The 15,611-nt window shown below is 39.1% G+C and overlaps 1 pseudogene; it reads right to left on the reverse strand.

The window, feature by feature from the left end:
• Positions 1–13,641: 13,641 nt before the first annotated feature.
• Positions 13,642–15,611, reverse strand: part of LOC132101764 (NACHT, LRR and PYD domains-containing protein 3-like) — a 33,314-nt pseudogene continuing 31,344 nt past the window's right edge.

The raw sequence follows: 15,611 nt of genomic DNA on the forward strand, positions 1-15,611 counted from the left end.
ACCCACCTGATCCGCATCACTATCCTATCACCTCAGCACCATAAAAGCCACACACACGCACTCAATCATTGTCCGGTCACGTTCGCGACAAGGTCATTCCTGTATGCTTACTCTAAGGACTAACTCCTATTCTACTTACCTCTCTCCAGCGATTCTCCTAAGACCCAGATCCCCAGTGTGCGTGTGTGTGGTCCCTCTTCACTCCAAGACGTCTTCACCCAGCCTGCACGGATCCATTCACTCATCCCTCACTACCTGCTCCTCTGCTTGTGTCTGTTATCAATAAACATCTTCATCTGTTACTCCTCAGCTTCCCGAGTGATCCGTAACAACACCTAGGTTCCTAACAGATAACGAAGAATTGACAGAGCAACCATCAATTCTTAGACGGTGTTCTAGGTTATTACATGCAGAGTTCTTTAGGTCCTATAATTAACACCTCTGTTTTTTCAGAATTAAGCAGTAAGAAATTACTCATCATCCAGATTTTTATATCGACTATGCATTCCATTAGTTTTTCAATTTGGTGTGTTTCACCGGGCCGCGAAGAAATATAGAGCTGAGTATCATCAGCATAACAGTGAAAGCTAACACCATGTTTCCTGATGATATCTCCCAAGGGTATCATATAAAGCGTGAAGAGTAGCGGCCCTAGTACTGAGCCTTGAGGTACTCCATACTGCACTGGTGATCGATATTACTGCTACAAACTAATGGCGGTCATATAAGTACGATTTAAACCATGCTAATGCACTTCCATTAATGTCAACAAAGTGTTCAAGTCTATGCAAAAGAATGTTGTGGTCAATTGTGTCAAACGCAGCACTAAGATCCAATAAAACTAATAGAGAGATACAACCACGATCAGATGATAAGAGCAGGTCATTTGTAACTCTAAGGAGAGCAGTCTCAGTACTATGATACGGTCTAAATCCTGACTGGAAATCCTCACATATACCATTTTTCTCTAAGAAGGAATATAATTGTGAGGATAACACCTTTTCTAGTATCTTGGACAGAAAAGGGAAATTCGAGATTATAATGATTATAACGAGTTATACTTGAAGCCTGCCCTCTGAGAAATCCTGAAAATGTTGTTATAAATTGAAGCAACACCTCCCCCTTTGCCTTTTAGATGCGGCTCATGTTTATAACAGTAATCTTGGGGGGTGGACTCATTTAAAATAATGTAATCATCAGGTTTTAGCCAGGTTTCTGACAAACAGAGTACATCTATATTATGATCAGTGATCATATTATTTACAAAAAGTGTTTTCGTAGAAAGGCATCTGATACTCAATAAGCCAAGCTTTATCATTTGTTTATACGTATTGCATCTGTGTTTTATTTATTGAATATCAATTAAATTGTTAATCTTAACTTGGTTTGGACGTTTTTTTGTATTTTCTAGTTCGGGGAACATACACAGTCTTTAAATTTGCCAAGATGTCAGGCGCTCTGGCTCCCGGTAAACATTTGACTATGGTGGCTGGTGTGTCTATATTCACGTTCCATACAATAGAATCACCAATAACTAGAGCACTTTCATCAGGTTTCTCAGTGGGTGCATCACTGAGTGGGGAGAACCTGTTTAATGTTTTGGTCGGAACAGAAGAGCGGTGTTTTGACCCACGACTACGCTGCCTCACCATCACCCAGTTGCCCTGCTGCAGGGGCTCTGTTGCCGGAACCGAACAATGTACAGGAATCCCTGAGCTAGACACATCCAAAGCCATATCTAGAGCCCTAACATTCTTACTGTCCTCAATTAAAGTTTGGATGCGTGTCTCTAATTCTGAAATCTTCTCTGTCAGCCTAACTATTTCCCTGCATTTATCACATGTAAATCCATCATCTGCGACAGAGATAGATAAACTGTACATGTGACAAGAGGTGCAAATAACAATAGCAGGAGAAGCCGTTACTCACCGTGCTTGATGAAATATTCTTACCACAGTTTTTTGATGAACTTGTGAAAAACTGGAGCGAGAGAGAGGAGAGGAGAAAAGAAAACAGCGATAGGTTCGAATGAAAATGCTAATGACAAGCTAACGAGTGCTAACGTTTTGCAGGTGTACTGCACTCACGGACATAAAACAAAAGTGAACGATCAAAATTAATCTGATAAGATTGATCGATAATATCAGAAGTATGTTGTGAATTAAGTTATATTTTATCACTTTAAAAAAAAAAGTTAAATTATTCATTATTTTCTCACAGCCCATATTATTATTTTCACTAGATCAAAATAATAACAAATTATCAATTGATAACTAATCATTATTTTATGAAAATCATTGTTATTTGTGATCGTGGGTGTTTGCGGAAGGCCTTAAGACCAAGCGGAATCCTCAGTCAGCTGCTCCCGCCTCACAGCACGCGGGACTCCGCTAACTGAATCGTCCCTTATTCTTTCCCTTATTTTCTTAAAGAATAAACACTTATTTTCTAAAGAATAAACATTATAAATAAAGAATCTCAAGCAGCCCTTATTTTCCATTTCTGAGTTAATTTGCAACTCTAATGATGATGTAACTCCCCTGACAGTGTTCCTCAAAAAAAAATAATGGGTACTTGGTTTCCGAAATTGAAAACGAATACAGCTCATAAAAATGATATGATGAAAAAGTCATGATTACATATTATTAATTCGTACAAATAATTAAAGCAATTAAATCCTTTTTTAATACTTTATCAAACTTGAATTTCAATACTGAAATACTAAACTGACTTTAAAAGCTCAAGGATTTTATAAGTTGAAACGGTAAAATGTCAGTGAATGTTAAATAGCTTAAATTAGCTTGTATCTTGTACAGTATCCGAAGACCTTGATTGCATGTTAGCATAAAAATAACAATATATTTTGATTTATATATATTTTTAAATGAACAATTCCTGTATAAAATGTGACAGCAACCTTTATATCAAACATTCTGAAATCGTCCACAGCTGAGCATAGCGAGAGCCAGGTTGAGCACGCGAAGTGAAGACATATTCAGTTGCAATGGGGAAAAAAAGCTGGTTTGAAACTTGTAAACAGTTAACAACATAGCCTAGATTAGGCCCATAGTCTGTTCCTAAGTATATAATGTAAATTTGTTAACCCACAATAACACATTTTAACTGATTAATCGCTATTTTCATTTGCTGCATGTTTTTTATTTATTTATTTTTTATAAACGCTACAAAATAAATTAAGTTTGTGAGAGTTGCATTTTATTACATTCAGAAATTATAACACAGGCCTAATATTGTTATAATGTGCCAACAGGATATTTTTCGTTCACTTTACAACAAATCCTTTAAATTGAACATATTTATCAGAACAGAACAAGAATTAAAAATATATAATTCTAGTGGATTAATATAATTTCAGTATATAATAGGCGTATAAAAAATAATCAACAGTTAAAAAAATATTTAAAGCGAAACATAAGGTAAGGTTGGGCTTATCTCTTTCATTCGGGAGAAATCCTAATGTTTCCATATTCGTGATGTTGTGTGATGGAAAAAAAATCATAATGGGCAGCTGCTTGCTGCCAAATCGCTCAGTGAATGGTGGCTGCTTCCAAAGAATATGTGTACTTGAGGCACCAGCACGATCAAAGTCACAATTCACAATTTTTGGTCACACAGTAAAGGCATAGTAAAAACATGCAAAGTGTTAACAGTATGAAAAATCAATTGAATTGAGTTGATAAGAATTATTTGTAAATGCTGGACCGTTGTCGTTTTGCTCTGCATATGGAGCCTGAAGATTTTTTTTAACCAAGGTATATATATATATATATATATATAAATGCAATAAATGCAAAAAAAATAAAAAATAAATGCAAATATATATATATATATATATATATATATATATATATTTGCATTTATTATTATTTTTTTTTGCATTTATTCATTTAGCTGACGCTTTTATCCAAAGCGTCTTACAATTGCTATACATGTCAGAGGTCGCACGCCTCTGGAGCAACTAGAGGTTAAGTGTCTTGCTCAGGGACACATTGGTGTCGCACAGTGGATTTGAACCCAGGTCTCTCACACCAAAGGCATGCGTCTTATCCACTGCGCCAACACCACCCCATATATAAATTCTTGGTCATAAATATATACAATACAGACCAAAAGTTTGGACACACCTTCTCATTCAAAGAGTTTTCTTTATTTTAATGACTATGAAAATTGTACAGTCACACTGAAGGCATCAAGGGCTATTTGACCAAGAAGGAGAGTGATGGGGTGCTGCGCCAGATGACCTGGCCTCCACAGTCACCGGACCTGACTGTTTCATAACAATAGCATGCATAAGAGCCTTAAAGGGATAGTTCACCCAAAAATCATTTCGTTCCAAACCAGTAAGACTAACTTTGTTTTTAATTAATTAAACAATTGCAGTTTGCAAACAATATGCTCAAACTTTAAAGGGATAGTTCACCCAAAAAGGAAAATTATGTCATTACTAACTTACCCTCATGTCATTCCAAACCCATGAGACCTCTATTCATCTTCTGAACACAGTTTAAGATATTTTAGATTTAGTCCGAGAGCTCTCAGTCCCTCCATTGAAACTGTGTGTACGGTCTACTGTCCATGTCCAGAAAGGTAAGAAAAACATCATCAAAGTAGTCCATGTGACATCAGAGGGTCAGTTAGAATTTTTGAAGCATCGAAAATACATTTCGGTCCAAAAATAGCAAAACGTACGACTTTATTCAGCATTGTCTTCTCTTCCGTGTCTGTTGTGAGAGAGGGTTCAAATCAAAGCAGTTTTTCATATACGGTTCACGAACGAATCATTCGATGTAACCGGATCTTTTTGAACCAGTTCACCAAATCGAACTGAATCATTTTAAATGGTTCACATCTCCAATACGCATTAATCCACAAATGACTTGAGCTGTTAACTTTTTAAATGTGGCTGACACTCCCTCTGAGTTAAAACAAACCAATATCCCGGAGTAATTTATTTACTTAAACAGTACACTGACTGAACTGCTGTGAAGAGAGAGATGAACACCGAGCAGAGCCAGATAATGACTCGTTCACGAGTCAAGAATTGGTTGCATCGGTTTTCGGATCACTAGTATTTCTTACGGACAGTTCGATTCAATAAACCGGTTGAAGAAAACGGTTCACCGGTTCTTTTGCGCTCGACGTAATGGCGTCATTGGCGATGATTGCCCTTGATTCAAGCCTTCGGTTTACCTGGGCTCATAACATTAGCACAGAATCAGTTCAGAATCATTCATCAAAAAAGAATCAGTTCGGTTCAGACACTCTGTGTGTTAGTCTGCTTCATGCTGAATCACACACACGCAGTATCATCAGCTCCTCGGTTCTCGAATCGGACGCATCTGATAGAAACGGTTCTTGATTCGTGAACGGAGAGAAACGCTACATCTGCCCTCACTGCAAAAATAAATTTGGTCACAAAAACAGCCTCAATGATCACTTGAGGATTCACACCGGAGAGAAGCCCTACACATGCCAACAATGACTACGTTTACATGCTGTTAAAATTTGGGTTATGGTCGGGTTAAGGTCACTATTTGGGTTTCTGAAACATTCGGGATAACCCGTTTACATGCGTGAGCAGAGAGAGTTACCAATCCCGATGTAAACGGCGACGCACGGTTAGCGTCTGGACGTACGGACAACAAGACGCAATATGCGTCATTTCTGATTCTTCTTCCTGTATCCAAAGACAACAACAACAACAGCAGCAGCAGGCGGATAATGAATAGTTTGGGGCAGATAGCGATAGTCTTTGTTTGCGCTTTGGCGCTGGTACTGATCCACCAGCAGCACTTGACACTACTGTGCCTCTATACTGCACGCGGGGTTTTTTTATGCGCCGTCTCTACTCAAAAGACCAAGATTCCTTGCAAATAGAAAATGCGCAGAACACACATTTTGATGGGGATATGCCGAAACGCGTTTACAAGACCAAATATTCGGGTTAGAAAAGGGGTACCCCAGGTATAATATCCCGGTTTTTAAAAACCGGGATATGAGCATATCCGGGTTTTTGCCTGTGTTTACATGGCCGTGCACGACCGGGTAATTGCTAATATCCCGGTTTTGAACGGGTTATTGGCTGCATGTAAACGCAGTCAGTGTGACGAGAGATTTAAACACAAAGGGTCTTTTGAAATACACGTGATGCGTCACGCTGGAGAGATGCCCTTCACCTGCCAACTGTGCGGGAAGGGCTTCCCACAGAGAGCAAATCTGAAGAATTACACAAGATTTCACACTGGAGAGAAGCCGTTCTTCTGTTCCCACTGCGGAAAGGGTTTCACTTTTAAAGGAAACCTTAAGATTCACATGAGGATTCACACTAGAGAGAAGCCGTACTCGTAGTCTCAGTGTGAGATGAGGTTCCTGTATATAAGAGACCTGAAACAGCATTTACAAACCCAGTGTTCCTCAGAGTGACGAGAGGCTATTTGTGTGTGTGAGACGGTTCACATGACCTTGTTCTGTGTCAGATGATCACCTAAACAGAGCACTGCACCACGTGGTTTATGTGCATCCTTCTTTACATTTTGCCTTGAGGCTTTTTTCTTTTGTCATGGTCAGAAGTGGCCAAAGGTGTTAAGATGTGCATTCTTTCAAATATAGAGAGGCTGCAGTAAACATCCTCTCATTTTAGATCATTCCAAGGCATTTCTCATACATTTGATTGAGTTTAAAGGTGCAGTGTGTAATATGTAGGAGGATCTGTTGACATAAATGCAATATAATATAAATAACTGTTTTCAGAGTATTAAGACTTTACATAATGAACCTTTATGTTTTTATTACCTTATAATGAACCATTTATATCTACATAGACCACAGACCTACATAGACCAGAGTGAAAAAGAAAAAAAAAGAGTGCATTATGTCAGGACACGATGATGAACACTTATCAATAACTATCCAATGAACAGATGTTATTGTGAATATTTAGTAAATATACTATCTTAATTTACCTTTGTAAAGAAAGCTCATTAATGGCTATGCTCGGACGTTGACTTTATAGTCCTATATTGGACAATTTAAGATACAAATTATACAAAAATAAATGTACATTTTTCCACAAACTAAATGTATGAAGTGGTCAAAAATTGTGTTTGACTCACTCAATTACTCCATTGCTTATTGGCATCTGATTCATTACCACACCCTTTATAATACCACAATTTATACATTTCCAAGTGACCAAATAATCTGTTTATAATTGGATTGACTGCTCCATGGGAATTAAATCTCTTCAGTCAATTCCATTTCGGCTCAATCCGAATTAAATTTTGATCTGATTGAAAGGGATGGTCTTAATTTGATTAAGAGGAACATTTTGGCAGTTTAAACCATTGAATCTGACTATTTCATGATTGCAAAGTTTTTGGCAAAATTAGCCATCTTGAATTGAAAAGGGGTCTTTTGTGAGTACATGCAGGTCCAATGAGCTTTGTGTGTGTGTTTGTGTGTCTTTTTAAAGTACCAACTCAATTATGTTCCGACTCAAAGTCCACCATTTTTATTGTGCGTGTGCTCTGGTTTGGAATTAAAAACCAAAAGTTTTTGCAGTCTTGCTTGTTGTAGCCAATCACAAGCGTCTGTGTTCAAAGCAATGGCAAACTAGAAAAAAGTTTGTTGAGAAAAACTTTAAATTGGCTTGAGAAAGCCTGACCAGAAAGTTTGAAGAAGTTTAAAGAAGTTAGAAGTTTAAAGTAGTTAGAAGTTTAAAGTAGTTTAAAGTTAGATTGATAGATTAGTTGAAAGTAAGATAGATTAGTTAGAAAGAAAGATAAATAGATGAGTTCAAAAGAAAGAATGATAGATAGATTAGTTCAAAAGAAAGAATGATATATTAGTTTGAAAAAAGAATGATAGATTAGTTAGAAAGAATGATAGATAGATGAGTTCAAAAGAAAGAATGATAGATAGATTAGTTCAAAATAAATAATGATAGATGGATTAGTTTGAAAGAAAGAATGATAGATTAATTAGAGAGTACTTAGAAAGAGGTAGATAAATAGATAGAAGTTAGAAGCATGTTTCAAGTATGATTAGCATGTTGCTAGCATGATTAGCATGTTGATAGCATGTTTCTAACATGATTAGCATGTTGCTAGCATGTCGTTAGTATGTTTCTAGCATAATTAACATGTTCATAAGGTAAGGTTAAGTAAGGTAAACCTTTATTTTCCCCAGTAGGGAAATTTGTCGTGGGCCATCACCCATGCTGCAACCATACAGTACACATATTAGACAAATACAATTCTCAAAATACACAGAATATTAATACATAAAATTACAGCTCCATACTTCCTCTATTTAACAACTTAACAGACACTGGGATAAAAGAGTTTTTAAATCTATTTAATCTGCAGCGAGGAACCCTGAACCTCCTGACAGAAGGCAACAACTCATACTCTGTATCCAAAACATGGGAAAAATCACAAACAATCCTCTCAGCATGTCTTACAGTGGCATGTTCGTACATAGTTTGCAGTGGTGTCCATTCATTCACTCCTATAATTTTCCAAGCAGTATGTATCATTCGTATCAGCTTTGATCTCGATTGCACAGATAGGTTCCCAAACCATACTGTTATACAGTATCTGATTAAACTCTCAATTACTGTCTGGTAAAAAATTACCATAATGTTTTTATCAACCCCATGAACTCTCAGACGATGTAAAAAAAAATGCAATCTTTGTTGAATCTTACTACAGAGATTATCTTCATGTATATGCCATGTTAATGAATCATCAAAAAAGACACCAAGATATTTCTATGATGAGACCTGTGCTACATTTTGTTTGTGGATGCTCAGTGGCCTGTGATCACCCACTCCTCTAGGATCAAACACCATTTCCTTTGTCTTACCTACGTTTAGAGCTAGGTGGTTGTTATCACACCAGTTTTCAAATCTTCTAATCTGTGAAAAATATTCGGACAGGTCTCCATCCTTTTTTAACTTCCTAAAATTGCAGTATCATCTGAGAATTTAATAATATAATTATTGGGGTAGCACCTTCGGCACTCATCCGTATACAGAGTAAACTAACACAACCCTGAGGGGCTCCAGTACTCAGAGTTCTAACTTCAAAGAGTGTTCCATTGACACTAACCTGCTGCCTATGGTTGGTTAAAAAAGAGTGATACCATTTAATAATAAGAGGGTGAACTTTAAAATCCATTAACCTCTTATTTAAAAGATGCGGCTGCAGCATGTTGAAAGCTGAACTAAGATCTAAAAACACAAGACATTCATATGAGCTAGTATCCTCTAGATGTCTATTTATTAAATGTGTGTTGGTTATAGCAGCATCATCAGTACTTCTATTGCTCCTATATGCAAACTGAAATGGATCCAAAACACTACTAACCTGAGTTTTTACATGATTAATCATAATTTTCTCCAAACACTTCATCACTATCGAGGTCAATGCCACTGGATGATAATCATTATTCTCCTTACAACTAGCCTTTTTGGGGACAGGGAAAATAACAGAACTCTGCCAGATAGAGGGGACTGTGTGTGTGTCTACAGACTTCTGGTAGATGGGACACCAGGCTTCTGCTAGTTCTTTACTACACGATTGCAGTAGCCGTCCAGAAATACCATCAGGCCCAGAAGCCTTGCCAGAATAAACATGTGAGAATAGTCTCTCCACTGTATGTTGATCAATAACTATTTTAGAAGTGTCCAGTCCAGATAAAACTTCCAGTGCATTTCCCTGTTCCCGTGTAAAATCTTTTCCTTCAAACCTACAATAAAAAGTGTTCAACTCATTTGTCTTTACACTCTCATCCATGACATTGATCAACCTTTTTGCTGGAGCCATATTTGTCATAGTTTTCATAGAGTCCCATATTTTCCTAATATTCATATTCAAACAGTGCCCTTCAAATTTCTCTCTCTCCTTCCTCCTAGATGCGCTTAGTGTATGGTTAAGTTCCTTTTGTACATCTTTCATAGATACCAATTCCCCTCTCCTGAATGCTCTTTTCTTCCGTACTATACACTCTTTAATTTTATTAGAGATATAAGATTTATTGTTTGGATATATAGTTATTGTTTTTTGTTCTATCACAATGTCTTCACAGAAATGTATGTAGTCTGTGATAGTCTCTGCAGCCTCCTCCAAATCCAAACTTTGAAAAAGGTCCCAGTTGGTACAGGAGAAGCATGTCACAGTGTCTGGTCTGTGTTTCCCTGGGTGTCCACTAGTGGTCTCACTTCCCCATAGGCACCTCACCGCAGGCACTACATTTCCCACATAGCTTTATCCCTTCATCACAGTTAATTGCACACCTGCTATTGCACTCAGCTGTCTCCACTTCCTTTGTTATCCTGTCTGTCCTATCCTGTAAACTGGTCTGTTTTCTGTCTGTGTCATGGAGTCCTTATTTTCCGTCACCCAGTTTCCTCGCGTTCCCTTGTGATTTCTAGTTCTAGTTTCTTGTTTCATGTTTGTTTTGTTTCCTGACTGATTTCTTGGTTTTGACCCACTGCTTGTTTGGATTCTGATTTTTGGATTACCCAATAAACACACTGCTCTTGGATCTCTCATCTCCTGTGTCCTATCGTAACAAAAGGACTCCATCCAGATCAGATCCAGCGGTGTGGGATTTAGTGTCCGTTCCCCAGCCAGCATGGCGGAGCGGAGGAGAAGATTCCTCAGATTAACCCCCCTCCATCAAAAGGGGAATGAGATGGGTGGTGTTGCACAAGTGTTCTTGACCCTGGCGGTAGGGCTGGGGTATAATGATGCGGCCTTGAAAGACTTTTTCAACGTTTCTCTAGACAACCCTGTGCAGGAGAGTGAAATGAATGAGCTGGAGGTCTTTGATTTTTGGGGGTTCATACTGTACCTACAACATCGGTCTCAGTGGGATACCCCAGCCACACCTGTCTCTCCAGGTGGGATGGCCGACTCTAGACCGGGGTCTACAGACAGGAGGACTGCCAGACCAGCACCTCTGCACAAGATGGCCACCAGCCCAGCACCACTGCACAATATGGCCGCCAGCCCAATGCCACTGCGCAAGATGGCCGCCAACCCAGTGCCACAGAGCAAGGTGGCCGCCAGCCCAGTGCCACAGGGCAAGGTGGCCGCCTGCCCAGTGCCACAGTGCAAGATGGCCACCGGCCCAGTGCCACTGCACAAGATGGCCACCGATTCAGCACCTCTGCACAAGATGGCCGCCAACCCAGCGCCTCTGCACAAAATGACAGCCACAGGTGACCCTCCAGAGGCGAGTCAGGTTCCCGTTGACCCTCCAGAGTTGAGTCAGGTTCCCGTTGACGCTCCAGAGTCGGGTCAGGTTCCCGTTGACCCTCCAGAGTCGGTTCAGGTCACCGTTTACACTCCAGAGTCAGGTCATGTCACCATTAACACTCATGAGTTAAGCACTAACACAGTTAGACCTCAGGAGTCAAGTCAAGTCACCGACTATCTTCATGAGCAAGGGCAAGTCACCATTGATCTTCATGAGCAAAGGCAAGTCACCGTTGATCTTCATGAGCAAAGGCAAGTCACAATTGAACTTCATGAGCAAAGTCAAGTCACCAATGATCTTCATGAGCAAAGTCAAGTCACCAATGATCTTCATGAGCAAAGTCAAGTCACCAACGATCTTCATGAGCAAAGTCAAGTCACCAATGATCTTCATGAGCAAAGTCAAGTCACCGTTGATCTTCCTGAATCCAGTCAAAACACCACGAATTTACCAGAGTCTCTCCATGTCTCTGCTGAACCACCAGAGCCTCTCCACCTCTCTGCTGAACTACCAGAGCTTCTCCACGTCTTTGCTGAACTACCAGAGCCTCTCCATGTCTCTGCAGAACTTCCAGAGCCTCGTCACGTCTCAGCCGAACTCCCTGAGCGCTTGACTTATCCTGTCGTGGCCACGGAGGCCATCCAGGAACTCTTCGCCTGCCCTGTCATGGCTATGGAGACCATCTACCATCTCCTCAGGGCCACGGAGGCCACCCTTAACCTGTTCATGTTCTCTATTTCAGACTTACCTAACCAGACATGCTCTCCTGTGCCATCGATCCCACTGTGGTGGTCTTCGGCACTGCCCTGGTGGGCTCCTGTCCCGACCGCATGGCTGTGGTGGTCTTCTGCGCTGCCCTGGTGGGCTTCTGTCTCGATCGCGTGGCTGTGGTGGTCTTCTGCGCCATCCTAGTGGGCTTCTGTCTCGAACTCACGGATGTGGTGGGCTTCTTTTTTTTTTTTTCTCTATGGACCTGGCCCTCCGTCCGTCCCCCTGGTCCTCCGCCGGTCCACCACCCTCCTGGTCCCCTTGTTGTTGTTATGTTTTTGTTTTTTGCACTTCCTGTCTCGGTTTCCCTCTATGGACCTGGCCCTCCATGATTAGCATGTCGCTAGTATGTTGCTAGCATGATTAGCATGTTGCTAGCATGTTTCTAGCATGATTATCAAGTTATTAGCATGTTGTTAGCATGACTAGCATGTCGCTAGCATGTTGCTAGCATGATTATCAAGTTACTAGCATGTTGTTATCATGACTAGCATGTCGCTAGCATGTTTCTAGCATGATTAGCATGTTGCTAGCATGTTTCTAGCATGATTAACAAGTTACTAGCATGTTGTTAACATGACTAGCATGTTGCTAGCATGTTTCTATCATGATTAACATGTTGTTAGCATTTCACTACCATGTTTCTAACATGCTGTTAGCATGTTGCTAGCATGTTGTTAACATGACTAGATGTTGGCCTGAGACATTGGCCAAATAAATAACAGTGTTTAGGTCCAGGAAAGTATGAAAAGCATCGTCAGAATAGTCCATCTGCCATCAGTGGCTCAACCGTAATGTTATGAAGCAACGAAAATACTTTTTGTACATGAAGAAAACAAAAACAACGACAACAATTCAAACCAGTGTAAAAAACTTATCGTTGCGGTGCAGCTGATATAGAAGAGCGTATGCTGTCTGTGTACAGCTCAGATTTTTTCAAAATGGCACTATGCTGATTTGGAGAGACACAGAGGAGAGGAATTGTTGAATAAGGTCAAGTCATTTTCTTCGTGTACAAAAAGTATTCTCGTCACTTCATTGGCACCTTTTTAAAAAAAGCAAAAGTAAACACCTCAATTGGAGGAGTTATGTGAGCGAATAATAGATTTAAAAAATAAAAAAGTTGGGGCTTGGTTTCCGAAATGGACAATGAATACAGGTCGTTATCACACTGTGAAAAAATTATATGATGAAAAAGTCATGAAAACATATTTTTAAGTTAGGCTACTTTAGTCCATAGAAATAATTTAAGCAACTGTGTCGCAGCAATGACTTAAAGCTGCCAATGAAGCGTCTAGGTATTTATGTCTATGCAGTGAATAATATTTTATATCATATCAGAAACTCTCCTGAAGGTAATTTTGTGAGGAATCTATTATATTTCAAAGTGCAGATCATTATTCATACAGCATTCAGACATTTCACATATTCATCATCAATTACAATCTGACCACTAGTTAATTTGAAATAGTTTTTTATTATTTGTGCACAAACAGAGACAAATCACATGTATTATAAGAGATCAGAATGATATGTTCTCAATGAATTAGGTTTGTGAAAGGTCCTTTTCAACTGAAAGGTGATTTCGATACGATAATGATACAAATGACTGATGTGAAACTACAATAATAACTGATTTCCACCAGCACAAATACAGGTTGTGAAAACCACAGATACACAGATCGTCACTCACACACTGATCTTACGTCTATATGATGATTTATACACATCTATTTCAACATATCTATACTGACAGAAGATCAACTGCAGAATTGATGTCATGAAGAGAAGAAGCTATAACAATCTATAACCGTTACTTGATTGATCATACAGCTGAAAGCATTATTGGATGAAGCTCTTGTCAGTCTGTTCTGATACATCAACAGATCAACAGCTTCACTGATGATTCAACAGAAACAAGAAACCCAGGATAGAGCGGCTGAGTGAATGTGGTCTGGACTGTGTGGATGAGGCTCACTGTGTCAGAGATGCTGTAGAAGGACAGAGTTCCTGCACTGTGATCCACAAACACTCCTATTCTGTGACTAAACTTCACAGAGAGATCAGTCTCAATGTTATTGTGTATGAATGAGCATCGGAGGTAGGAACAGTACAAACTCCAGGACTTATTATTACATCCAAACAAGCACTCATTATCCCGTCCCTTCCTGCTGATGCTCTTATATGACAATGATATAAACACACCAGTACTAAATAAATCGTCATTTCCTTTCCACTCAATCTCCCAGTAACAGCGTCCACACACACTCTCTCTACACAACACCTGATGGACGTCATCAAATCTGTCCGGATGATCAGGATACCGCTGTTTCTTTCCCACCCATGCCACCTCTCTTTTTTCCTCAGACAGTCTGAGATTATTGTTTGTTGTGTTTTTATCCAGTGTGAGAAAGCAAGCATCTGAACACAAGAAAAGAGACAGTTATAACATTTTTTATTTTGATGAACTAATCTAGCAAAACATGACAAAGTCCAGAACCCTGACACCTACACACTGTGCTGAAAATATGAAACACTAATGGGTAATGCTGAATGCATTCATATTTAAAGTATATAACTTAATAGGTAAGGTGGCATACATTGTTGTAACAATCTATTAAGTGTATACAATTCTATAAATGGATATGAAGAAGGTTTAATAAATGTTGTGTCCATTTTGTGTGAATGCATGTAAAGAGTTGTTATTCCATTGTGGCTTTGGCCACATGGTATAAATTATTTCTCCTGTGAGAGGAATATACGATCATTCACATTTTGATGAGAGAACAAAGCCCCCCCCCCCCCCCCACTATGTGGTGTGTGTGTGTATGTAGATGTAACTTTTCCTCTTAAAATGGCATTACATGCATGTATTACTTGGTTAAAAATTGAGAGAAAAAAGCCATATTTATGTTGTTTGAAATTGTAATTAAAGCACTCTTAAAACACACTGGTCCAGATGTGTTCAATTGTGTATTGTTAATAAATCAATACTCTTTAATAATGTGTGGTGTGTGTGTTAGACATACGTTTGTGTAATCCTTCTGTAATCCTGAACTCTCCTCCATGATCCACACTATAAAAAACACACAATGTTACAATTAATCAGTACTATACACACACACAGAGCAGTGCATCAAATTAATAAGTTAATTGTCATTTTGAATTACAAATATGGCTTCCAATGATTATGAAATCAAGATGAAATTAACATACTAGCGATATTCTAAGGCATGCTAGAAACATGCTAGCAAAGTGCTAAAAATTGCTAACATTCTGAAAGTTTATCTATATTAAATCTATATCTACTATATACTATTTCTATATATAATTGATGATCAGCTGACTTTCTAAGACCACATTGCTAAAACTGTCCAATCCTGCAGATTTGCTTTATTCAACATCAAGAAGATCAGGCCCTTTCTTTCGGAACATTCTGCACAACTCCTTGTTCAAGCTCTTGTTCTGTCCAGGCTGGACTATTGCAATGCCCTCTTGGCAGGTCTTTCAGCCAGTTCTATCAAACCTTTACATTTAATCCAGAACGCAGCAGCAAG

The sequence above is a fragment of the Carassius carassius genome, chromosome 1 (genome assembly GCF_963082965.1).
Source record: "Carassius carassius chromosome 1, fCarCar2.1, whole genome shotgun sequence".
Classification (NCBI taxonomy): Eukaryota; Metazoa; Chordata; class Actinopteri; order Cypriniformes; family Cyprinidae; genus Carassius; species Carassius carassius.